This window comes from Eschscholzia californica, unplaced genomic scaffold (genome assembly GCF_041429995.1).
Source record: "Eschscholzia californica isolate CP2 unplaced genomic scaffold, dmEscCali1.0.p SCAF_3, whole genome shotgun sequence".
NCBI lineage: Eukaryota > Viridiplantae > Streptophyta > Magnoliopsida > Ranunculales > Papaveraceae > Eschscholzia > Eschscholzia californica.
This window is the reverse complement of record NW_028238420.1, coordinates 31,089,283-31,115,503: the sequence shown is the minus strand read 5'-3', so window position 1 is coordinate 31,115,503 and position 26,221 is coordinate 31,089,283. Positions and strand designations below refer to the sequence as shown.

At 35.1% G+C, this 26,221-nt stretch overlaps 1 pseudogene; it reads left to right on the top strand.

The window, feature by feature from the left end:
- The first annotated feature begins 3,026 nt into the window (after positions 1-3,026).
- Positions 3,027-6,674, top strand: LOC147549506 (E3 ubiquitin-protein ligase At4g11680-like; annotated as a pseudogene).
- The last annotated feature ends 19,547 nt before the right edge of the window (positions 6,675-26,221 follow it).

The window sequence follows — 26,221 nt, the reverse complement described above, 5'->3', positions numbered from 1 at the left end:
AAGCGGTTGTTCCTTTATTCTACAGGCACCTCGTGGGGCGAATATTTGCCCATACACCCGTATTTCCAGTTAACGGTGAGGGAGACTCGGAAATAGGAGGGGCTTTTTGGACCATTGGCTTATTCATAGATAATAAAATTCAAGTAACTACAGTTATTTGATTTTTTTTTTTTGAAAATGTTCGTTCAAGAGAAAAAAAGAATTAAGGAAATCGATTTGTAATTTTTTTTCCCGAAAAAGTGGATATCTTTTGGGAACAACTTAATGTATTTTTTTTCTTGGAAAAATCACTGTTTGGAGAAAAATGGTTTCAAAATAAATTGATTTAGGAAAGATGTTTTTGAAAATAATGATATTAAAGAACACTATAAAAAAAAAAACTGACGGTTTTCGAAGAAAATATTATTTGGAAAAAAAACAGACCATTCCGAGAAGCGGAGGTCCCAGGTTCGATCTCATGGAAGTGCAAATCCACAAATACTGAACTTTAGTATAAATAGAAGTAGTTTCTGTGGGCTTTGGGTAATGTTTAGTTGGGTTATGGGTTATGTTTAGTTGAGTTTTAGGCCTCTTTCATTATCGGTTTAACTTAGGTAGTTATCGTGCTTATCACATCCTAATGATGTGTTAATGTCTTGTAATGACTAACGTATATCGTAGTTGAATTCTCAAAAAAAAAAAATGCGGAAAACCGAAAAAAAAAAAATTTTGTCATATACACGTGGCTGCCTATAAAGTTTTTGGTGGTCTCCATTTACTTTCTTAATGGTGCCTTTAGAGTTACCATACTTGGCAACTATAAAGACCTATTAGAATAGCCTTTTCAACAGCCGATTTGGATTGTGTCGTTAGGGGATCCAATGTAATTAATCTCTTGGGCTCAAGCTTTGAAATGAAAAGGTTGGAAAAGTAATGGCCCACTCAAGGCACCTCCTTACTTCATACCTCCTTGCTCCTTCCACCAATAAATATTCATCTTCATCACTTCCTTCCACTCAAGGCACCTTCTTGAACTTGCATTTGTCTCTTCTTTCACAAGCTTTTAAGAGAAAAAGAATATAATACAATAATAGTGTTTTTGATATAGGATGGTGCGGACCAGCCTTCCGGGCTGCTAGTGATACCGTCCGCTTTAACACACCTGGGCCTCACGGTTTTAAAAGGCATCACTAGGGAAGGGTGCTTAACCTCTTAAGAGGAGCACCACACTCCTGTCTCCCACCGATGTAGGATTGTTTTACAACACACCCTTCTAAGACCACATCATAGTAGAGCGAATCATGCTGATAACGTGTTATAGGATAGTGCGGACCAGCCTTCCGGGCTGCTAGTGATATTGTCCGCTTTCGCACACCTGGGCCTCACGGTTTTAAAAGGCCTCACTATGGAAGGGTGCTTAACCTCCTAAGAGGAACACCACACTCATGTCTCCCACTAATGTGGGATTGCTTTACAACACAACCTCCCAAGACCACATCATAGTAGAACGAATCGTGCTGATAACGTGGTATAGGATGGTGCGGACCAGCCTTGAGGGCTGCTAGTGAAACTGTCCGCTTTGGCACACCTGGGCCTCACGGTTTTAAAAGGCCTCACAAGGGAAGTGTGCTTAACCTCTTAAGAGGAGCACCACACTCCTGTCTCCCACCGATGTGGGATTGTTTTACGACACACCCTCCCAAGACCACATCATAGTAGAGCGAACCGTGCTGATAACGTGTTATAGGATGGTGCGAACCAGCCTTCCGGGCTGCTAGTGATACTGTCCGCTTTGGCACACCTAGGCCTCACGGTTTTAAAAGGCCTCACTAGGGAAGGGTGCTTAACCTCTTAAGAGGAGCACCACACTCCTGTCTCCCACCGATGTGGGATTGCTTTACAACACACCCTCCCAAGACCACATCATAGTAGAGCGATTCGTGCTGATAACGTGTTATAGGATGGTGCGGACCAGTCTTCCAGGTTGCTAGTGATACTGTCCGCTTTGGCACACCTGGGCCTCACGGTTTTAAAAGGCCTCACTGGGGAAGGGTGCTTAACCTCTTAAGAGGAACACCACACACCTGTCTCCCACCGATGTGGGATTGCTTTACAACAGTTTTGATGTTTTCTCTTCACGATTACTAATTAAATTGTAACATTTTTGAAAAAATAGTTTTCGAACAAAGAATTTCAAAACAAAAAATGTTTATTTTTTAAATCTAGCTCCTGGAAAAGATTTAAAAAAAAATTGGTTTTGTAAAAACGATTTTTGATTAATCAACATATATTCGAAGGAATTATTTTGTGGAAAAAGAAAATGAGATTTTAAAGAAACATTTTTCTTGTTGATTTTTCAGTTTGGAGTTTAGATATAATAATCTAAAATTCTAGCAAATCTTAGGAGACGGGATGAGATTTTTGTCCAAAACAAATTTACGACTTAAGAATCTTTAGGATTTAAGAGTCATACAATTTTTGGTTGCCAAACAGACCAAAAAATCCTGATTAACAAATTCTATTTTTAGTAGAAATCCTGCATCTAAACAAACCATAATTTTTAAGCTTCATGAACCCCAATTTTGAATATTGGTTGTTGCTTCATTCACTATTCTCACAAGGGTCACCTGCAAAAAAACGTTAATTTTAAATTAAATTTTGCTTTACTTCTATTTTTGTATTGGTCAGTGTGCCTCGAATATCGGTGTTGGTTCATTCACCCTTATTTAACACTCGAACACCAAAATATAGAGAAAAGTTCTATTAGAAGAAACCTCAATAGAGATGGGAAAGATTAACTCTCATATGGAATCTTTTACTCTGTAGGTTCGATCTCCCTTATTTTCATTGACTACCCATTGCAATTTTTTATCAGAAGATTGTGTTTTTTAGTTTGTTCTTCAAGATTGAGCTCTTAATCTCATCTACTTGTTGATCTTCCTGGATCGCATTGTTTCAGTGAAACATAGGTTTTGATAGTAGTTTTTAGTTGTGGGTTTGAGGATTTCAATCATGTTGAGGTTAGTCTGACGAATACCCAGTCTTCGATGAATACAAGGTACTATTTTCCAGCGGATTCGTTATACTATTGAGATATGGATGATATACTGGATATGGTGACTACTAATATACAAGATATGAAAGATATCGGGAGATACAAAATATATGAGACGGATCGAGATGAAGAGATCCGACGATAAAAGAAGAGACCAAGATATATGAAGATCAGAAGATATATTCATATATTCAAGCTATCTCTTATATTGTATTCTTTCCTAAGTTTAGTTAGGAAACTAAACTTAGGAAACTAGATAACCCGAATCACTCTATAAATATGAGTTGTGTTACAGAGTTTAAATTATCGAGTTATTGAGTTATGTAACCGATCAACCCCACATACAATTGTATGTGGTGATAATTAATAAAGAAAGTATTTCTCCGTGGATGTAGGTCTTGAGTATTCGACCGAACCACGTTAAACATTGTGTCTTTCATTTATGTTTAGATATCTGATTCTTATATAATCGTAACTTTATCATATCTCCGATTATCATATAATCGTGAATTTAACATATACAGTTCAGGAATTCCAGTATCATTTTCATCGGATCTTCTACCCAGAGACAGTTATAACTGCACGAAATGGTTCAGGCCGTCTTACTCCTTCAACATTTTATTAGAGCAGCAATGAGGATATCAAGGGCAAGGTGGTTTTGTTTCTTGAGAAGAGTCTTTCATTACCAGAATGGGTCAAGGTCTGATCTTGTATCAAATCCTTTCAATTCTGGAAGTTGGCTTACTTTAGAATTTGTAGTTCTAATGATCCAAATAAGCATTATCTCTATAACTTTGAATGATACAAAAGAAGAAAAACCAGTTTGGCCACTTCGAATTTGGATCACCGGGTACGATATCGAGTGTCTTCTCAGTTTGCCATTACTTTACTGGCGTTTTCGCCATCGTTTTCTAACTCAAGGAAATAGCTCTATTCTCTCTAATGCAGAGCAGAGGAGTAGTGAAGAATCAAGGTAGATATTCATTTTATGATTTTAGGTTTATTCAATCCATTCTCCTTTACAAGTTTATAATAAGTAACAAATCAAGCCCCAACTCTTAGTGATATTGTCCTTGCTTTTGTCACCAAGGCCCAAGCTCGATAGATGTTAGGCTTTTGCTGATGAACGTGTTGGAGTTACTCCTGCACTGGTAGTAGGAGGGTGGTCACTCTATTAGTTTGAGGGCCTATTGAGTTAGCTTTTGGGGTGAGAGAAGTCCAAGAGCACTGGCGGGCAAGGAAGGCACAAAGATCGCACCACATAATGCACTTTAAGCCCATCAATCGTCACACTCTTTAGATGCCCTTCGAGCGATGTGGGGGATTATATTCCTCTAGGTGTCAGATGAGACACCCTCGACTCTGAGCCATTTTGTAACGATAAGTGCCTCAAATCAATATCATCCCGGCTTTTGCCACCTAGGCCCAATCCCAATGGGCACATGGTTTGGTCGAATGCTCCTCCATCCCACCCAAGCTTACTAAACTTGAGCTCGCACCTATACCCCAATCTTTAGAAGCCTTGAAGCTATGAGGGATATTACATAATATGAGCAATTCTAATACATATTTTCTGCAACAGGAATGAACATTTGATGAACAAATCACGAACTTTTCTCGAGCTATTTTTCGCAATATGGTTTGTGATGGGAAACGTTTGGGTCTTTGACAATCATTTTGGATCTTTCAATCGAGCTCTGAAGCTGCATTTATTATGCATTTCTTTACTTGCATGGAATGCTATAACCTATTCATTTCCATTTCTATTGTTTCTTTTGCTTTGTTGTTGTGTGCCATTAACAAGCAACTTCCTTGGGTATAATATGAACAAGGGTTCATTTGAGAAAGGAGCATCTGATGATCAGATTTCTAGGTTACCTAGTTGGAATTATAAAGAAGTTGAAGTGAACCTAGAATTTGGTGATAATGATCAGCTTAATTCAGACAATGAAGATAAAAATTCAGTAAGTTCTACCCCTTTTCCTTTTTTTTTGGAATCAAACTTCATTTATAGGCCAAAAGGCTAATGAGGATTACATCATGAAGCTGAAAAACAAAGACACAACTCAAAACAGACTTAGACAGAAGTGCCCACAGAAATCTGACGGGGCATGTATTGTTGGGCCACTAAGTGGGCCGCAATATTAGCCTCTCGGCCGCAGTAGCTAAACTTGTTTGCTGGCTGTTGGTGAAGTTTCACCGTAGCTTCTAGAATCCAATGCTTGATCCTCCAAGGGGGTTGATCATGTCCGTTCAATATAGAGTTGATGAAACAATTTGATGAAGCCTTACTTTAAAAAAAGAAAAAAATTTGATGAAGCCTTCTTCTTCCGGCTACTCCGGCCGGGTCAAGTCCTAGCACTGGCTCATACGGGCCACGTTTGCCCAACCTCTGATCGCCTTCTAACTTCGGGCCAAAGGCACACGTGAATGCTTTTAACTTGGGTCCATGTATGCAACCAAATGACGTCGGCACACGCTTACTGGAACTAATCCAGACATCTCCGAGTTGACATATTAAGGTGTCGTTTGACAAACAAAAGTAGAAGTACTTTTGCTTCTAGTAGAAGTAATTTTGCTTTAATAAAGTTAAAAAATGTAAATAGTATGTTTGGCAAAAAGTTACTTATAAGTTAAAAAGTTAAAAAGTTAGTTTGACGATATTATTTACTTTTCTATTTTTTATTTTTCTTTTCCCCATAGAGATAATACATTTTAAGTTTACTCATACAATTTCATGATAACTATTACGGCAAAGGTGGTGGTGGTGGTAATAATGGTGGTGGTTGAGGTGTGGTGGAGGTGGAAATATGGCGGCGGTGGTGTTAATATGGTGCTAGTGGTCATGAGGATATAGTGGTGGAAATATGGCGATGGTGGTAGTGATGGAGGTATGATGGTGGTGGAAGTATGGTGGTGGTGGCAGAGGAGGTATGGTTTTGGTGGTTGAAGTGTGGCGGTGGAGATGAAAGTAAGGTGGTGGGTTTGAGGTGTTGTAGTTTTGTGGTGGTTATGGTGTGGTGGTTGAGTACAATGGTGGTGTTTGAGATATTGTGGTGGTGGTGGAAATGCAGCGGTGGATGTGTGGTGGTGGTGGTGGAGGCTTGGTGATGGTAGTGGTGGAGACATGGTGATGATGGTAGTGGTGGTGAAGGCTTAGAGATGGTGGTGGTGGAGTGTGGTGGTGGAGACATGGCGATGGTTGTAGTGGTGGTGGAAGCTTGGTGATGATGTGGTGGTCGCGGAGGTACAGTGGTGGTATTTGAAGTGTTGTGGTGGTGGCGGTGGAGATGTGGTGATGGCAGTGTGGTGGAGGTAGTGGACGTGTGTGGTGGCGGTGGAGGTGGTGGAGGTGCGCCAATGGTGGTGGTCGAGGTATGGTGGTAGTGGTGTCTGGGGGTTCATATAACCAAATTGGGGTGCCCACAGAATTTCTCTTTTTTTTTTTGGGCAAATACAGAAGGTTTATGTTTTCAAATGTTTGGGTGAGCAGGAATGTTGTATATGCCTAGCAAAATACATAGACAAGGAAGAGGTGAGGCAACTTCCATGTTCTAATATATTTCACCAAAAGTGTGTGGATCAATGGCTAAGGATTATATCTTGTTGTCCTCTTTGTAAACAAGAACTAGAGAGATAAGTAAGAGAACGAAGAAGGGAGGGAAAAATATTCAAGTAATTTTCTTCGTGTAATTTGGTTGTCAATATTTTACAAAAATTTTGCCTTACCGAAAATAATACTAGTTTTTACATATTCTCCATGTTTATGGTTATGTTGATTGTACAGTGGGAAATTTGGCCACAACTCCCTAAAAAATTTAGACTTGGTTACAAAGGATCAATCAATTTTTTATAGTCTTCGACTCTCTGAGTACTTTTTAATTTACAACACCTTACGATAACGTTGTTGCATCTTGCGACAACTTTACAACTATTTTGCGATGGCTTTGGAGCGCCTTGCAACACCTTTGAAATGGCTTGCAACGCTTTGTAACACCTTTGTAAAAAATATTGAGTTTTTAACCAAACAAAGTTGAATTTTTAACAAAAAAAAAATACAAAATTTAGGTTTGTAACAAAAAGAAATTTCTGTTCTTTTTAATTAAAATAAAATGGTCTTCAACCCAATTTTCTGTTGTACAGTTGAGCTACTATTTTTATAAGTTTATGTTTCTAGTATTTTCTATTTAAATGTCTATTTTATAATCGCCTCCTCAAGGCAAGTTTGAGGAAGAGTTTGTGAGTGAATGAGGCGTCTTTGTCACTTATAACAGAGTGTTTATAGTATAAGAGAGTTTTAATAGTATTTCAATAATATTTTATGATTCATTGGTCAATATTTACTATTATTGTAGTTAAATGTTATTATTATTATTATTATTATTATTATTATTATCATCATTTAAAACATTGTAAAACTTTCTTAATCAAAATAATATTTTTGAGGTTTTATCTAGTTTAAACAATTGTTTTATCTCTGAGTCAAAACAACTGAATACACAAATAAATTATTTAACTTTTAAAAATCGTAGAAACCACTTGTGACATTAAAATTCAAAATATCAAGAGTGACTTAAAAAATTCAATTAGTGATCAGATTGTAGTGAGTTTGAAAATCAATCTTTTAATTAACATAAATTTTTTTTGCTCCCCACAACATAAAAAACCCATAGCATCATGTATCATACAACTAAATTAAGAATTTTGTTGTCAAGTGTAATTGTTGAGAATTTAAGATGATAGATGATAGATCACTTTACCGCCATTGAATTTGCGATATGGTGGACTACATGGCTAATTAGTTCGACGAGAAGAAAGCAATGACATGTTCCGTTTATACGTTTGACGATTCGAACTAATTCGAAATCGGCTCATGTGCGACACCTTTTTTCTAGGAAGGCGACATTTGTAAAATGGACAGCCGAGTTAGGTGAATATGTTCCTTTGAATATTTCTTTTATGTCTTTAATGGTTGTTTAGAATGAGTAATAAAATAAAATCCTTGGTCATGCATATTCCAAAGAAAAAATGCAAACAGAGGCCTCGCTAAAAATATCACGAAGGTAGTTCTAAACGTGCCTAATAATATTTTTCATTGTCATGCCATTAATTTACACATGATTAACACGTCAAATATTCTGGTTGTAGAAATAAGTGAATTTTTAATTTTACGTGCTCAAAGATAAGCGAGTAATAGAAAAACATACAACTCATAGATGAAAACATGTAAAGAGCTAGAAATATAGCACTGCAATACCAACCACTTTATAGTTAATATATACATGTGAAAAAAATAATTTGCTTGAAGATGGTGACATCCACCTTCTCAAGTGGATAAGGAATAGTAGAGCTAATGGGACAAATAATAATAATTATTATCTTGTTGTTACTCTATATATTAATTAAAAGAAATTCTCAGAAGTGTGCATCTCCATTATGTAATGAGTTTTAAAACAGATAATTAATTTTTATCATTTGTTAAGTAACATTTAATCCCTTATCCTTTCGCTTGCTTGTAAGGAATTTATGACGTGTTTCTCTTTTGTGCCATTTTAACACATAATTTGAATGTGCGGGAGGGCGTTTCGAACTAAGAAAGAACCACTCCTAATGAGATCTCTTCTCTAAAAAAATAATCTCTTATTATTTCACTCAAGGCTTCCACTACTTCAGGAGCTAATGAAGATCTATATTCCGTGAGTATCCTACGACCACAACTGAAAGCGGATTCTGATGTTACCTTGGATACTAGAACAATCAAGAAATCTCGAGCCATCTTATTAAGTGTAGGATATTGAACTGTAATAGTCCCACATTGCTCACAAGAGTGTCCAGAGACTGGGCTATATGTGTAAGCTCAAGCTTAGTAAGTACCGAGGCCTTTTGGGTAGGCTTGTGGTGCCTTCGCCAAGGACAAAACCCCGTACATGTGTGAGGTGGTTAAAGCGGGGACAATATCGGCAACTGCTAAGGCTTGGGGCGTTACAAAGTGGTATCAGAGCCGAGGACGACTCTTCCCTGAGGGTGGGGGATTGTAATAGTCCCACATTGCTCACAAGAGTGTCCAGAGACTGGGCTATATGTGTAAGCTCAAGCTTAGTAAGTACCGAGGCCTTTTGGGTAGGCTTGTGGTGCCTTCGCCAAGGACAAAACCCCGTACCTGTGTGAGGTGGTTAAAGCGGGGACAATATCGGCAACTGCTAAGGCTTGGGGCGTTACAAAGTGGTATCAGAGCCGAGGACGGCTCTTCGCTGAGGGTGGGGGATTGTAATAGTCTCACATTGCTCACAAGAGTGTCCAGAGACTGGGCTATATGTGTAAGCTCAATCTTAGTAAGTACCGAGGCCTTTTGGGTAGGCTTGTGGTGCCTTCGCCAAGGACAAAACCCCGTACCTGTGTGAGGTGGTTATAGTGGGGACAATATCGGTAACTGCTAAGGCTTGGGGCGTTACATGAACACCACAATTTCTCCACCAACATAATACATCGAAACTCTAATCATTATTTCCTTTTGGAAACAACTTTTCTTCCAAGTATCTATCCAACTCTGATTTTGTAGTTTCTGAACTAGTATCTTCCTCCCTTAAAAATTCATCGAATTCTCCATCATTCCCTCTACTCGTTTGGTCAGATACCACATCAAGAGAGGGCCTTGAAATACTTTCTAATGAATTCATGAAAAAACTGTACGTCAGAAGAAGATTACGGAATTTCATATGTAGAGTAAACAGTTCTCAAAGATTAAAGAAACATGTTGAACTTAATGTCAGTATTGGTACGATTAAGCTTCTTAAAAACAAATTATACATATTTTGCCTTGTATCGTGGATCAAACACCATACCAATGCTCATCATTAAGATACACTCGCTCCAATATTTATCAAATTTTTCTATCATTTGCTTTGCCATGTCACGAAGAAATGAATGCTCAATGAATTCCCAATGAAGAATCTCTTTGTTTACTTCAAAAACACTTCTAAAATATAAATTTGCAGTTGGATACTTAACACCTGAAAACTTTAGTGTTTCATCGTAAAATACTTTCAACCCTTCACAAACAACTTCTGCTTTTTTCCATTCATCCAAATTAGGAAAACACTATATCCTGGATCCAACTCTGTTAAACGCTTAAATGCCTCACGCACTGCAATGCCACTCTTAAGCATCAAATAAGTTGAATTCCACCTAGTAGGAACATCTATTTCAACTCCCTTTCCAACCAGTCCTGTTTGAGCCAATGCACTTTCAAACTTTTCGAGTCTACTTTGAGAAGCATTTATATAGTTAACACTTTCCCGAATATTTCTAAGAAAATCATCTATGACTTTCGATCCATCTCGTATAATAAGATTTAATATAGGTGCACTACATCGCATATGAAACATCTCTCCATCAAGAGGCAACGATTTCTTTCCATTTAGCCAGAGTTTAAGATTTTTTATCATAACATCATTATTAGTTGCATTATCTACTGAGATTAATTTGTTATCAATATTCCATGATAATGCCAAATACTTGATAACCTCAGTTAGAACTTCACCTATATGTGGAGTCGACACCATTACATAAGCAATGACCTTCTTACGCAATTTCCACTCATCGTCAATGTAGTGGCAAGTTAGACAACAATAACCCTTGTTTTGATGTTCAGCTGTCCATAAATCAGTCGTGAGACTAACTCGATAAGATATTGAATCTAACACACTCTGTAACTCAACTTTCATGTCAGAGTATATTTTCAGAAGATCTCCCCGGATGGTATTTCTCGAATAAAACTTGGTTGTCGAATGATAAGATCAATTTAACTTTCTAAAATAAGCACATTCAACCATATTAAAAGCACAATCATGCTTAGGAATCATTTGACCGGTAATTTTTCGACTTTCTGACTCATCAAACTTCCAATTTACGACCTTTGAGGATTTATCGTTACTCTTGAGAGAAGTCAAAACTGATTGGTTAGCACGATTCATAGGCTGCCTCTTACAAGTATTCAAATGATTTTTAAGATGAGTTGTTCCTTGTTTACTATCAGCATCAAATGTTTTCTTAAAATGGCTGCATGTAGCTCTAATCTTGCCATTTACTGTTTTTGCTCAAATTCTAGCCACACTGGTGACCTCTGTTTTCTTTTTTTTTTTTTGCATTCAGGGGCTTGTTCTGTAGCTCCATGTTCTTCTTGCATTGTAGTGTTATCTATATTTGTCACATCGATATCAGTTGTTGGCTGAGACGACACTGAAGGACAAGTAGTCGAAGTCGAAACACTTGTTGTAGGTTGTGACATTACATAGAGCTAAAGTTCTAAACCTGCAAATTATAAAAATTAGCCATATCATGTTCTTTTAACTACATAGAAACTATCTTCATATTGTGAATGTAAAACCAATCCATATATAGTATAATAATGATTCTAAAACATATATAGTAATCACTACACACTTACAATAATGTACAAATATAAAGTAGATGAATTCCTAAAACATAATGACATAAATGGTACACACTTACAATCATGAAACATAAATGGTACACACTTACAATCATGAATTATTAGTACTTTTTGTTACTAAATAATATTAATGGAATGCTTTCAGTTAGTTCTACCTACCTTTCTGTTTTGTTAACTTCTTGCAAATTCTAAGGTTGTCTACTTGCTATCCAATATTGACATGATTTGCCTTTCATGAAGATCCAATAATAACAATTTCAAGACATACTATAACTCTCATGTAATATTATATAGATATTTTTACAAAAGAAAAATGTCACAAGAAAATATAAGACAATTAATTTTTATTCATCCACATGACTATCATGTTTAAACCTATACATTTTTTTTATGGTGACTAAATTTACGGAATGTAGGTGTATAAGTTTATGGTTTTTTGAGTTGGAGGACCAAATATTAGTGGGTTAATAAGGTTCTCCTCCACCATAGATGAAATATGAGGTGCAGATCCAAATTTCAGCTTTTGTGGTATCCCAAGTAAAAAGGTGTTTTGGAAGTTGTGTTTTTTTTTTTTTTTTCTCTTTTTACCCTTTTCAAATCTCTCTCTCTAATTAACGCATTTTCTTTCTCTTTCATATTTCTCATTCTCAGTTTCTCTCTCAACTTAATGGGAGATTTACTTTCTCTCTCTAAAATATCTCCACTTAAAACCTATTGCTCATCATCTTCTAACCTGATTCAACTTAGAGTTACAAATTGTTGGCAAAAGTATATAATTGTAAAACACTAAATAAATTTCTAATCCAAATCATGAAGTAAAACAAAACCTCATCTTTTTTTTCTCTTAATGTTTTTCCATCGATTTACTCAGTTTTAAAAGAGTTCAGACCTTAGTTTCTTCTTTCTTGATTGAAGACTGATTAATCAATTTTAAGATCAATTGATAACACCAGAAACTTGTACGAAACTAAACTCAACTTCAAAGTTGAACCACATCTTCTTCTTCTTCTCTTCAAAGCCTTAGATTTACTTTCTCTCTCTAAAATAACTTAATATGAAAAAGAAATAAAACTTTAAAGATAGCGAAAATAGGAAAAATCTGGAGAGAAATTCCAAACTGGAAAAGAATTCTCGGTACAGAAAAAGAATAAAAATAGGAAATATGGAGAGAGAAAATTCCCAGGCTAGTACATAAAATAATTTCCGGTACACAAGAAAATTCCCAGTACATAACTAAATGACCAGTACATAAAACAATTCCCGGTACACAAGAAAATTCTCAGTACAAAAAGTATCTAGTACATAACCAAATGCCTAGTACATAGAACAGTTCCCGGTACACAAGAAAATTTCCAGTACAGAAGTGTCTACTACATAACCAAATGGTCAGTACATAAAACAATTCTCAGTATACATACCCAGTACAAAAGTGTCTAGTACATAACCAAATGGCTAGTACATAAAATAATTCCCGGTACACAAGATAATTTCCAGTACAAAAGTGTCTAGTAAATAAAAAACAGTACAAAGAAAAATGTCTTACGGATTTTTTCTCGAGGGATTATTGAAATTTAATGTGTACAACAATATTTAGTATACATTGATAAGTTCCCTGTATCATTTTTCACTACTCATCTTTTGTGTTGGAATATTGAAATGTAGGATGCATAGAATGTCACACCTAACATCTTAAATTTCCTTCGAAAATTTTACTAGTGTCTAGTACATAACCAAATGGTCGGTGCATAAAATAATTCCCGTTACACAAGAAAATTCGCAATGCAAAAATTGTCTAGTACAAAAGTGTCTAGTACATAACCAAATGACCAGTACATAAAATAATTCCTGGTACACAAGAAAATTCACAGTAAGAAAGTGTCTAGTACATAAAATAATTCCCGGTACAGAAGATAATTCCCAGTACAAAAGTGACCACTAAATAAAAAAAATGTACAGTACAAAGAAAAATGTCCTATAAATTTTCCTTGAAAATAATTTACTTTTTGAAAGGAATGTCCTATAATTGTCTATCATATAAGGAGAGAATGTTTGAGAGAAGGAAAGAAGTTCAAATTGGAAAGAGAAAATATGTTTAAAAAGAAGAAAAAATATAGAGATAATCAAATCAATGGGAAACCACCAAAAAATACATGGAAACAAATCAATGAAAAACTACCAAAAATGAGGAAAATTTCTTTTTGTACAGTTTGTTATCAAAACATAATTGTTACCAAAACAAATGAATATGTAGCCATCAAAGTTCTCTTGGTCGATATGAAATTGGGAAATTACTAGGTCATGGAACATTTGCAAAGGTATATCACGCTAGAAACGTGAAAACAAATGAATGACGCATTGAACAACTCCTGGTTCTCTTAGATATTGTACCATTTTTTGTTAAATTTAACGTCATAGATATACCTTTACGTGTTGAAATGTAGTGTACATTTCTCAGTTCCCGCTACATTTTACCGTTCCCAATCCGTTCCCACATTTCTTTGTCATGTGGAAGTTCATTGTACATTTTTTAGTTTCATTCGCCTCATATTTCTATCTTTGTCCTTATTTTGTCAAGGTTGCAACGTGAAATCTTTTTCTTAAACAGAGAGTCAGAGATTAATAGATTTTGGAGAAATTTCCAAAAATTTTATAAAAGGGGAAAACACCATGGAATCATTTGGAGACTGATTAAAGATTTTATACCCATTTTGATCTATCTAACCTTAGAATGCATATATAAACAAAGAGAGAGAGAGAGAGAGAGGTTTCAGCAGGTAATCTTGTAAAATTGATTTGAAACTTGAAAGACTAATATAAATAGAATGAAATATTTGACAAAAAATAATGCAACATCTATCCAAAAAAGAAAAGAACTTTAAGATTTTAAGAAAATATCATACCTAAAATAAAAGAAAAAAATTACAAAGAGAGAAAGTATTTAAAGTACATTTCCTAATGTGGGGTACAGACTTGTACAAGGTACATTTCCTAATTTACAATACATTTCCTAATTTACTGTATATCCCAAAATGTGAGTACATTAGATTATGCATATTTTCAAATGTAGGTTGCAAACTTCTATAGGAGTACATTAGAAAATGTACTGCACATTTCAAAATGACATGAACTTACGGTTGAAGTTTTACCAAAACATAATTTGTCAACATATACATTCGTGTGCAATACACGTGTCTATTTGTACATAAGCATAAATACAGTAAATGTTACAAAGTACAGTAAATTGTTTCACTAAAATAACTTATGTTTTGGAAGAATTGTATATGACTTTTGATTATAAATGGAATGAAACCTGAAAAGGAAAATATAAATCTGTAGATAAATGGAATTAAAAATTTGACAAAAAATAATGCAACATCTATCCAAAAAAGAAAAGAACTTTAAGATTTTAAGAAAATACCATACCTAAAACAAAAGAAAAAAACTCACAAAGAGAGAAAGTATTTAAAAAGAGGAACAAAAATATATTTGTAGAAAGAGAAAGAATTTATTTTAGATTTGAGAGAGAGAGAGATGGAGAGGATGACGGTGGATAATAGAATGTAGAGAGAGAAAGTGGAGAATAAAGTGTAGAGAGAGAAACGTGAAAAGCCGGATTTTTTTATGGCATTTCTGTAATTTCGGGGTGGCAATTTATGTAAATAAGAGTAAAAGTTTCCTTAGTGTTGTAATTTCCCACCATCATTTAATTATTGGACCTGCCCCTCATTCCTTGTGTGCAGTGGGCCTGCTTCTCTTTTTGGAGAAAGGAATGGGCCTTTTGCCCAACCTCTCATAAGTTTATTCATGTCATATTTGTTAGCCTTTATACGTTGGGGTTTACACTAAATAATGTAAAGAACATTTTTGACCCCAATTTAAAAAAATTTCCAGTGAGGTCCCCATAGACATGTCTAAGTGAGCGAAACGTATGCTTAGTGACTTAACGGTTCGGGGGAAAGTTGGGTCGGTCCATGTACGTATGTACGCTTGTAGTTATGAACATATTTAAATTGGTTAAAATAAGGTGTACGTGTGCTTTTTCATTCTTGAATTTGGAACGTAATGTCTTTGTAGTTCTTACTTGTGTTAATGTGACTCGGCCAGGCGCACACCAAACGTCAGCTTGAGCCATACCACTTTGCACCATGTTATTTTGTAAAAGTGAAAGCAAACTTCTCCTATTAATCATAACCCGAGCTTAGTAACCCTACTCAACCTACGATAAAAAGGGGCTCGGTTTCCATCATAACTCATCCTGTTTCATTTATCATACTCATAACTCAGTCACCTACTTTCTTGTTATTCTCAATGGCAAAATGAATGTTGTATTCAGCAGAATAGTTTTGATTGCTATTGAAAATAACAAGAAGAGAAATGATAGAGAACAAGAAAATTCAGACATACTCTAGACATACATCCTATGTGGCATACCGTGATTCGTGCGAATCACGACAAACCACATAGGATATTATTCTACATTATGATCGTTATGTTGAACAGAAATGATACTCATCCCGGCTAATTTTCCGGCCGAGTGAGTTGGCAAGCCAACCGGGAATGGCATCATGACGTGTTTAAGAGGGAGAGAGTAGTTTTTCGAGTTTTCGATTTAGTCCCTCAAGTTTAAATCATTTTGAGTTGAGGATGGAACCAAAACTAGGGCAAATTTTCTTTGGTCAGAACTTATCAACCAATCGACCAAAAGCAACTATGGCAAAATCACATCTTCGCTCGAGCTCGGGCAAGCTCTCCAGCCATTCAACCTCGATTTCAACTCGATTTTTGCTTCAAAATCAACAGCCAACCAAGATCCAGTAAGGTTCAAAACCTATCTAAGCAAAATGGACAAAACTTAACTAAAACAACTTTAGGGTTTTCATCCAAAGTACGAATCCAACTTATGGTGTTCTTCATTCGACTTTAACAAGTTTGAACTAAGCTGCTCGGTGGGTTTAATCAACAAGTATTTTCTTCAACAAGTTTGTTCCAGGTTCTGTCATTCTTTATGTATCTTCATCTCTTGTGCAAAAATTGTGCCATTACTTCTACTCATTGTTGTATTCACTTATGATTGTTAGATTAGTGATTTTGAAGACCTAATGTTCTTGTTGTTGAGCTTAATCTTAATCTGATGTTCTAATAGGTATTTTGAATTGAATTGATGTTCTAATTATCTGATATAGAGTTCTAATGAGTATTTTGAATTGAATTGATGTTTTAATTATGTGATATTGAGTTCTAATGGGTATTTTGAATTGAATCGAAGTTCTAATTATCTGAAACAGAGTTCTAAAGTAGAGTTCAAATGGGTATTTTAAATTGGTGTTCCAATGTACATCATCTGCCATGGTTTTGGCATTAATATACTTGTCGCGCAAAATGTAGTTCCCATCAGATCCTGCAGTACCCAAGAGAGTGTTTTCATCCCATTTGAACAAAAATAGGAAGAGAACATTTCAAATTATGTCGAAACCTAAGCTTCAAAAGTTTCGGTAAACCACCCGACTTAGGTACCTAACATGCTTACATGACTTTATAAGTTGTTCTAACAACAAAGTTTCCGGGCATCTTGGCATGCCATTTCCACTCATGTGCTCCATTTTGCATTGTAAGTACGAATGAACCACTTAGAAAGTACAATATGCCAAGGTGTTGAAAATGTTAGGTTTTTTCTTCATATTCATAGTTGTGAAGATTGCTATATATATACTTTAACGGGGGTACATATTTCATCTTTTATTGTGCAGGGAAGAGTGAGGAAATCAAAATGGAAAGTGGGAAGTATTTCTCTTGGAGAAGAGAACTCTGCTACCATGATTCTGTATCGAAGTTGTAATTAGCAGCAGAATTGATGTCTAAATTGACGCATGCAGAGGAAAGTGTAGCCTCAACTTCCTGATTCTTTTCTATGATTAGAAGAGTAATTTTGGGAATTTCTGAGTTCTGATTGTTGCGACAACTTCATCCAATACATGTTAGTTGTTCCTAAAATAAACCTGTTCATCCAGAGTTGTCCAAAATCATGTTAGTCGACCATCTTCTCTTTTTTTTGAAGTTGCTTTATGTTAATTTTAGTTATCAACTACCACCATAATTTTTACAAGCAGAGAGAACCCTGCATTTTTAGTTCAAATGACTACAACAATATTTCAAACTCTTCTATTACTGTATTATTATGAAGATCCAAAAAACATAACCCACAATGGAATGGTTGATAGTAACAACTAACAAGGAATACTAGTAGCATACATTCGTTCGGTAATATATTCAAAGAAGAATAACAATGGAGACTGTACTTTCAAGGCTGTATTCTATCCCTTTTGCGTAGTTTTTCTCCGAAAACACTAACTCAACAACTCCACTATCCACCTCAATTGAACTACAACCCAGAGCTATTTGTCGTTTTAACTGATTTCTCACCATCACTGATGAGACATGAAAATGTCCCATCTGAATCTCTTAACTTGGGTTAGTTAGCCCATTTCGAGCAGTTACTCTCATGAATTACTTGTTTCTCTTGACCAGGTGTCTTCTATGGAATTGAGCGCGAAAAACGGTTAAAATCGGGAGATTGACACATTAGGGGCATTTCGGTAATTTGGTGCTAATGGTGCTCTGGTATTCTGGAAATTTTAATGCTCGAATCAAAATGTAGAGTCAAAGACGGATCCGTGGGTGAAAACGGGAGTCAACTCGGAGTCCGGACGAGCAAGATAGATTAGGTCAAAGTTGGAGTCTAAGATGGTTCCCCAAATCGATTAGAGACACGTGGCGCGAAAGTGGAGAAGGATCTGACGGCTGAGAGGTGGTTCGGGTTAGTTTCGGTAAAAAAACAGTGGTACTTCGAAATTCCAGCTGTCTTTGATTTAGTGCAACCCAGCGCATGATGATTCAGGTGCAACTTTGTTATACCAACGAGATCCGACGGCTAGTGGATGTGCAAGTAATCCCGTGATGGTGGGCTGGCGATATAACTTATTAAGATGTCTCGCACCACACCTTATCTTCACTCTACCCAGGACACATCACGTTATTGGGTCCACGGTTATTGGAAGATGGGATTGACCCTTACTTTATTCTCCCCTATCTACTAGTATTAAGGAATAAAAAAAAAAGAGATATTCAAATTCCTTTTTTTTTAGAAACTAAAGGATTTAATTCCTTTTGAGTTTTCAACTTCAACAGTGGAGATTTTTGTAGGATAAAGCAAGATCAACTCGGTTTTTTTTGGACTATTTCGAATCAGAGAAGGATTAATGAAATCAGGAAAGGAAGAGATCTTTTATAGATGGGAGATTGATAGCTGGGATTATTAACAGTAGAGAAAGAGATTCTCAACTAAAACAGAGCAAGATTGAAGATCATATTTCTAGAAAGAATATAGAGAGAGATATTTTCTTCTCTTTCTTAACAGTAAGAGAGAGAGAGAATACTTTGAAGATTGAAGATTTGAAACAAGATATTTTCTGGAGAGATGAAGAAGGTAAGAGGACTATAGAGATTTGGTTGGAAGAGATAGAGAGAGAAGATTTGGGAATCATAAACAGTGATTGAGAATGGTCTTTGGTAAAGGGACCTGTCTCTACTTTATTGGGACACGATTAGTAAAGAGACATTAGCCCTTTTGGTAAGTAGACATTTTTCTCTTAAAAACAAATAAGTCATCATATATTTACTTTCAAATGACAATATTAATATTACTTTAATATTTAAAATTAATCACAAAAAGATGAAATATTTTAATAGAAAAAATTTCTTTTTGTATCGAAAAACACGGAACAAATGGTGAAATAAAATTTGACAGAAAAATTTCGGACGAAGTAACCGAAATATGTCCAAAATTTCGACCGATATGGTCGAAATATGCGCAAAATTTCGACCATTATTGTCGAAATATGAATATTGGTCGAAATTTTGGGCATATTTCAACCACGATGGTCGAAATATTAAACATATTTCGACCACAGTGACCGAAATTCTGGCGACAAAAAAAAAGTGATCACGGTAGTCGAAATGTTTACTTTTTGAAAGAAATGTTCATCAACATTATACACTAATAGGATTAAATAACAAATGTGTTACATAGAAAAGAGAGAGATGGGAACAACTTAAATGGAAATAAGAATGTAGGGTTTATAAGTGATGGTTGATTTATATAATATGTTGTCTATAGGTGATCGTTGTTTCTAGGTTAAAAAAATAATTTTGTTTTAAGATATGTAGATCTAATGAAGGACATGAAAACAAAAGAAAACTTCGATATTTGTATTAGTTCAGTCTTAATTTTTATCCAAATAAACATTAATTTATTCGATTTAAATATCTAAAAATAATGTCTATTCTTAATTGGTAAAGGGACCTCGAATCTAAAAATATGATATTTTGGCCATGTCCCTATACCATATATCGATGTCCCTATACTAAATCCCTTGAGAATTTGAATCAAAGAGGATAGAAACAGAGGAGATATGGAAGATATTCGAATTTTAGAGAGAGAGAGAGAGGTCTGTTAAATACCTCTTCTCTTCTCACTGTTAGGCATCTCGGTTTGGGGTCGAAAAAAAATCACCATCTCGACTGGAGAGTTTTCCTCTGGTAGCTCAACCAAAACCGACTATATTAGAGAGAGAGAGAGTGATGTAAAGAGCTCTCGGCTGGGGATGAAGAAATGGAGTTAGAGAGAGAGACAACCGAGAGTACCATCCATTGATCATCATCATCATCTATTTTTCTTCTTCTTCTTCTTCTGTTTGTAATCCTTTTTAGTGAGAGAAAAGATTATCAAGATAGAAAGAGAGAGTTAGATAGAAAGAGTTGAGAGAGAAAGAGAGTTACTGTAGAGAGAGAGAAAAACAGAACCAAGAGATTCAGTTTTAATAAATCACTATCTTCATCTTGTTTTGATTCTTTTCTTTTTGTTTTCTGTTTACTTTGTGAGAAAGAGATAAAATACTCAAAGAGAAAGAGAGAAAACAGCAAGAGAAAGATAGTTGGAGAAGATGAGAAAATAGGAGAGAAAATAATTTTCTCTTAGGGAAAATACTTCCGGGAAGACGAGAAAATCGTTTTCCCAGAGGGTGCATTTGGCAGAACAGTGGAAAATCAGAAGGAAATCACTTCCCTAAGGCTCTGTTTGGCTGGAAAATCAGTAAGAAATTCAATTTTTTCTATTTTTCTCCCATATTTTATATAGTTAACCTTTAAATCTCTCAAAATGATTAACTAATCTTTTATCTAGGGTTTAGATGAAGTCGTAATAATCATTTTCTCGACAATTTATTAAAGTTTTTACCATTTTAACGATAAAATCTTCCGGGTTTTTAGACCGTTCATGGACTAAAAACCTGAGTTATATAAAGAACTATCTAATCGGACCAAAATTAATTTGTCGTTAGAATTGTTAGGAAGACGGATTCAGAAAACCCTAGGCTCTCCCCCATTTGAGTTCCTTGTATCATTTGTAATTATTTTCTTTCCGTAATTTTATTTATTTTATTTTATTACCAAAACCTCATCAAAACCAAAAACCAAGTTACTTCCAAGTCTTAGAATAGGTTTCACCTAGTCTCTGAGGAACGAACCGGTCTTACCGGAACTATTACTTGACGCCCGTATACTTGCGGGTGGTGACCTATTTAGGAAACTTTCTAGGCCCATCAATCACCTTCTCATCCCATTCCTGCAACAACAGAAGTATTGGACATCTTAACGTTGTAGTCACATAAGTCAAGTTGACAATAACAATAACAAATTTAAACAACTATTAGCCTAAAGTTTAATATATGTAAACTATATTTTCCCTAAGCTTTAGGTTAAGACCACAGAGCATTGTTTAGAAACAATTTGATACAACATAAACCTAAACATTGTTTCGAAAAATAGATAATATAATAGTGAAAGTTGAAGCACCAGCAATATTGCTCTTATTTTTGTGAAGGTCAACTCCGAGCTGCACGAACGATTATGCACTTCCTAGAGAATGACTCCCTCCTCCCCACTTCGATTTCCTCGTATGACCTGCACGATAAAAGACTATGAGATTGCGTTTTAGAAAAGAGTTGTTATCTTCTTGTATTTTATCCTTCCGATATGAATAGGTCGAGTAAAAGCCAAAGAAACGTAAGTGAAATATCTACATAATTATCAGCGAAGTCCAAAGGCTGCACTTAGTTCTTGAACCATATCTGAACTACAGACCTCCACTGATGGATTTTCCATCAAAAGTTTGCACTTAGTTCTTGAATCATACCTAAACTACAGTATATAACACCACAGAATCGCATATTCACACTGAAGCCCTAAAATAGTACATATACATCACGTTGAAGCAAAAACTAAAGTATATAACACTACAGTGGCATTAGTTGACAATCACAAAACATATCTAAACTAAGTTCATGAAAGTGACTTCTTAGAAATGGTTTAGGTCATGGAAGAGTTGAGAAAACTAACCCAAACACCTTCAACCAATTATCAATTTCTTCATCAAAATCAGCAAATCTTACAACTTCAGCAATAGAAGTTGAGATTTAATACTCCTCCTTTAGTTTCGACAATCACAAAAGAGATATCACAATCATGCCGAATTTTACCGCGCAATCACAAAAGAAACATTAATATACCTACCCTAATTTTTTACCGTAAAATTTAAAATTGTACAAAGAGACATAAGACATGGGACTCGCCTCATTTTGTAGAGAGGAAGAGAGTCTACTGAAACCTTCGAACTTGTAGAGAGATAGCGAGAGAGAGTTAGTCAGTGAATGAATGAAGAAGTATGAGAAGAAGAGGTATAAGCAAGAAGAAAATCAAACAAACCTTACCTATAGGGTGATTTCCGGTCGAATCTTGCTCTGGACGACCTTGGTTTTGGATTGTGATGTTTTTGAGTAAGATGAAACCCTAGGTTTTGAGAAAGGAGAGGTCTGGTCGTGATATTTTTAGAAAGACAAGTGGGTTGAAGTTAGGGTTTTATGAATGTCCTTATCAGTAATTACATTATAATATGAGGGACCACTTTTAGATTCTATCAAAAATCCAATTAAATCATCACCACGTAATGATGCCATGCCCGGTTGGCTTGCCAACTCACCCGACCGGGTTTCAGCCAGGAAATTACCCGGGATGAGTATCATTTCTGTATGTTGAATGAGGTGGAAGAGAGTCGAGTGGCGAAAAAAAAAAAGACTGTTGCAACAAGATGATCAAGACTTGCTGCAAGCTCAAGACTCCTTGATCTATGTTGTTCAAGAATACACCCCTCTACCCGGTTTATTTTTTGTTTATGTTTTTTTTTGTTTTTGTGTGTGTTTTGCCATTGAAAATAACAAAAGTGAAATGATAGAGAACAAGAAAATTCAGACATACTCTAGACATACATCCTATGTGGCATGCCGTGATTCATGCGAATCACGACAAACCACATAGGATGTTATTTTACATTATGATCGTTATGCTGAATGATGCGGAAGGGAGTCAAGTGGCGGGAAACAAGGACTATTGCAACAAGATGATCAAGACTTGCTGCAAGCTCGAGACCCCTTGATCTATGTTGTTCAAGCATGCACCCCTCTATCTAGTTTGTTTTTTTTTCTGTGCTTTTTGTTTATGCTTTTTGTTTATGTTTTTCTTTGTTTTTTTGTGTGCTTTGCTTTTAGTACTTGTTGGTTTAAAAAACAAGTAGAGGTGTTATTTATTGTCTTTTGTTTAATGTCTTTGTAGTTGTTATTGGTGTTAAAGTAACTCGGCTAGACACATATCAAACGTCAGCTTGAGCCATACCACAAGCAAAGTTTGGGCAGACCGCTTGGTAGAGCCCAAGTCAAGTTTGTTTACTTTGTCACACTTTGCGCCATGTTATTTTGTAAAAGTGAAAGCAAACTTCTCCTATTAATCATAACCCTTCATCTATTCACGTGATGGGTGTGTTGCCTAAACTATGCATGTTATTTTGGAAGAAAACAAGGGGTTGGATTAACCCGAGCTTAGCAGCCCTACTCAACCCACGATAAAAAGGGGCTTGGTTTCCATCATGACTCATCCTGTTTCATTTACCATATCATACTCATAACTCAATCACGTACTTTCTTGTTATTCTCAATGGCAAAATAAATGTTGTGTTCAGCAGAATAGCCTTGATTGCCATTAAAAATCACAAGAAGATTAATGATAAAGAACAAGAAAATCCAGATATACTATAAACATACATCATATGTAGCATGTCGTGATTCACACGAGTCACGACAAACCACATAGAATGTTATTCTACATTATTATCGTTATGCTGAATGAGGTAGAAGGGAGTCATGTGGCAGAAAACAAGGACTGTTGCAACAAGATGATCAAGACTTGCTGCAAGCTCAAGACCCCTTGATCTATATTGTTCAAGCATGCGCCCCTCTATCTAGTTTGTTTCTTTTTTTCTGAGTTTTTTTGTTTATGTTTTGTTTATGCTTTTTTCTTTGTTTTTGTGTGTGGTTTGCTTGTATTACTTGTTGGTTTAAAAAATAAGTAGAGGTGTTATTTATTGTGTTATGTTTTTCTTATTTTTAATTAGGCCTACGTACTTTGGTACTCTGATACACTCTCTCTTTTTTTCCCTCTCATGTTCTTTCTTTCTCTCTCTGTGAATTTTTAACTCCTTAAAGCTAATTGACGAATAGAAAGTGTCAAGAAGAAAAGTCTACAGGTGATACATGAAAACTCGTAAAGAAATAGATATATAACACTGTAAGATCAACCCATTTATAGCTACTAATATACATGTGAACAATTCCCTCTGTAGAATCTAGGTTTTTTCTTCATTGTTAGACGTCTTAGTTCTCAAGAGACGTTCTTTGAGTGATAGAGAGAAGAAAGAAAAACAGATAAAAAGAAAAACATTAAAAAAAATCACAAATCCATTTTCTTGGATGTAAACCTCTGTTTTATCACATTATGTTATGAAGTAATTATATCAAAGGTCTTAAGTTTTGTTAGCTTATGTAAGAAAAAACCCTTAATTAGTAATAAGTGAATTTTTAACTTTACATACTCAAAGACAAGTGAGTAATAGAAAAGTCTACAGGTGATAGATGAAAGAAAACATGTATATTAGTAGCCATAAAATTATTGAAAATAAGCTAGTAGAATACAACAATGATTAGTTGTAGGTTAAAACCTTATTTTAAGAAACAAGAATTTTATGTCCAACAATACTAGAATAATATTCATTGTGAGTGTCTTCAGCCGATTGTTTAGTTTTCGACAATAAATTATAGGGCAAGTAGTGATGTTGCGATAACAATTCTGCTTTTTTCAACCACATATTACTTAAGTTTCTTGTTAAGTTTTTAATTGATCTTATAATATATGTAGCCTTCAAAATTTTCATGGTAAAAGTAGTTCACAACTTTTTTAGATGATGAACTTAATGAATAGAAAATCGGTATCCACTTTAATAGTTTAGTACTTTGTTAATGCAATGTCTAATAGGAAGTTAAATCGTGAAAGATTTGTTATCTTCTATGTCTACCTAGAGTTTCAAAAATGTAGAAAAATATTAACATAAGAATGACTCATTCCAGTATGCTTTTACTATTATAAATTTTACTTAAATCTTTTGGAGTTATATAATTGGATCCTACCAATAGGTTAGATGACCCTCGCTGATACAATGTGTGAGTAAAGGAAAAAAACACACATCAAGTCGGCAAGTAGCAAGGACTCTGTATGTTTGTTTTCATGATTTTAATTGTGTTTGGACTTTACCTAATAATAATAGAAAGGTTATAGACGGGCAACAATAAAAACTACATACCCAATAATGTGAAAGTGTAGCTAAACACTACAATTATATGGTCCCATGTGAAAAAATCAAGTATTTTAGTTTCATATAGAATAATAATTGGGAACAAGAAAAACTAGATATACTCTCGACATACATCCTAGGTTGTTTTCCGTGATTCGTTGTTTAGTAGATTAGGATCATTAAAAACACGAATCACAGCAAGCCACATAAGATGTATGTCCAGAGTCTGTCTAGTTTTCTTGCTCTCTATCATTACTCAAATAAGGTACTTCCATTTTTTGTCACAACTAAATCAATGATAGGAAATTTTAATGGATGACCGAGAATTTTTGGTGGGCACGTGTGGTTGATTCTTTTAGAGATTTCATGGATGATGTTAGAGGGATGTGGTTAATTTATACAAAGAAAATAGATAGAGGGAGTGTTTTAGTCTCCCACAACTATATTTACATGAATGATGAAATTTTATTATTCATATAAACCATAAACCCTCTCATGACTCATTTCCATGATCATTAGTGACATGGAAAATTCAAATAGTGAATCATATTGTAGTAAGTTTGAATGATAGTTTTTTAATCAACAAGATGTGTTTTTTCTCTCCACGATAATTCGGTAAATAAATCTCATATTATCATCCAACTAAATGAGTAATTTCGCTAGCAAGTGTAATTGTTTAGAATTTAAGATGATATATCACTCTACGACCATTCTATTTGTGATACAGTATTAGTGGATTATCTGGCTAGAACTTGACCAAGTATGATTAGATACACTTCAAATTCGATAAAATAATATTGATCATTAAAGTCAAATATTACTTGCATATGTAGGGATGTCCCACTATTAATTTTATTAATATTACTTGGCATTTCATGTCTAGTATTGCCTACTTTTTTTTTTATGAGATTAGTATTGCCTACTTGATTTTAGATTTGTTATATAC